At 35.9% G+C, this 2,033-nt stretch overlaps 1 pseudogene; it reads right to left on the reverse strand.

Annotated features, from left to right (window-relative positions):
* Nucleotides 1-360: 360 nt before the first annotated feature.
* Nucleotides 361-1,465, reverse strand: LOC129446624 (trace amine-associated receptor 13c-like; annotated as a pseudogene).
* Nucleotides 1,466-2,033: the final 568 nt, after the last annotated feature.

Consider the following 2,033-nt stretch of genomic DNA (forward strand, 5'->3'; position numbering starts at 1 on the left):
ATACTGTACTACTGTATGCATGTTTTTATTTGCTTGTTTTTACTTTCAACTGGTGATTCTGCTGTAATTAAGACCAGAGATGTTAGTGAATTAATAAACAGTATACACATAACACATGTTTTGAACCTATAATTCATATGTTGTCCTGCAGTTTTTACCCACTGGGCACCCTGACGTGTTTATTAGTTTAATGGCAAACCACTCTTTTAAGCCATGACAAATTTAGCCTTTTAAAACATAGTGTCAGTTTTCTTATGTAATATCTTGTGTTGAAATCCATTGACCAGTTTTTAAGAGAACAATTCCAGTAAATCCAGAACCGTAAATTTTATTATAATGAACAAGACCAGCAGTGTAAAGTTATGCTGCCTTAAAAATTTTGGATAGATTTAGGATGCGTTTAACTGAAATTTTAAACCAGGGGTAAAATATAGCATAGATGAGAGGATTCAGACCTGAATTAATATACAACATCCATAATAAGATATAAGCTGTGGCAGACATCATTCCTGTGTTTGGTGTTAGAGATAAAATAAAAAAAGGAATCCAGCAAAACAGATAAACTGTCACAATGATTCCTAAAGTCAGAGCGGCTTTGCTCTCAGATTTCCTCCTCACTGAACCTTCTGTTAGATGTTTTCCACTCCTCATCAGAGAGTTTATAACTTTCACTTGCTGATGTGCGACATAAAAGATTCTTAAATATAAAGTTATAATGATGGTACAAGGAAGCAGAAAAGACAGGAACAGGTCAGCGATTGTCCAAGCAAAAGCACTCATAATTGTACATTCTCCATAACATGTGTATTTTCTATGTGAGATACTAAAAACAATTGCAATGTTATAAGCTGAAGAGAAAAACCAGGAAACACAGATAATAGTAATTGTTCTAGTCATTGTTATTTTCTGTGGGTACAGCAGAGGGTGACACACAGCCACATAACGGTCAACAGCTATTAAAACTAAATTACTCAGAGATGCTGAAAAAAGCAGTCCCATGATTATTAAAAACAGTCTACAGAAAGTGTCTCCAAAGTACCAACATGTTTCAACCAACCTAATCGCCTCCAAGGGCATGACAATAAGTCCTACGAGCAGGTCGGCCACAGCTAGAGAGAGAATGAGCATGTTGGTTGGAGTGTGAAGCTTCTTGAAGTGAGAGATGGAGATGATCACCAGCAGATTCATAAACACAGTCCATACTGACAGCACTGAAAAAAACACATACATGATATTGTATTCATGAGTGGAGCGTTTTGTCTTGATGCATGATGAGTTAATGGCAGGAAAGCAGTATTGAGTAGCATGATCTTCTGCCTCATAGTCCATGAGTAAAGTCTCCTGCTAGGAGTTTGATCTGATCTCCTTACTGTTCTCTCATTTATATAGTATCTGAATCAGACTGACTCAACCCATTCACCACCCACGCTGATGCTGCATAATGATATTCATTCAGTTCAATCATGTGGAACCAGAGTTTTTTTTGTCAGCAATTTGACATTAGATTCATTCGATTTTAACCACTACTAGATCTATGGTGGTATGTAAGAAAATAATTTGGTTGCGTCTCATTTTGAAGCCTACATCCTACTGAGCTCAACCACATACTGTATGTCATTGAGGTTTATTATTTTAAGTTTTATTTCAGAAAAGCAACAGTTGCAATGCAAAAAATACAACTACTGTGATTATGTATCATGAAGAATAGATGTTACTTTTATTTTTTTCTGAAATTAAACATAGATCATTTACATTTATACATTTGGCAAATGCTATAATCAAAAGCAACTTACAGTGCATTATAAGCTATACATTTTTATCAGTATTTGTGTTCCCTGGGTTTAAACCCATGACCTTTTACGCTGCAAATGGAATCCTCTACCACTGAGCTACAAAGGAACACAAGCAGATGTTCCTGTATAGCTCATAGATGACGTATGCAGCTGAAAATGCGACCTATATTACATCTCAGGAAGGTAATTTAGAGCATCCTGAAGACGTGACATCTCTAAATCCCAACGTCTTAATACTGG

The sequence above is a fragment of the Misgurnus anguillicaudatus genome, chromosome 12 (assembly GCF_027580225.2).
Source record: "Misgurnus anguillicaudatus chromosome 12, ASM2758022v2, whole genome shotgun sequence".
Taxonomy (NCBI): Eukaryota; Metazoa; Chordata; class Actinopteri; order Cypriniformes; family Cobitidae; genus Misgurnus; species Misgurnus anguillicaudatus.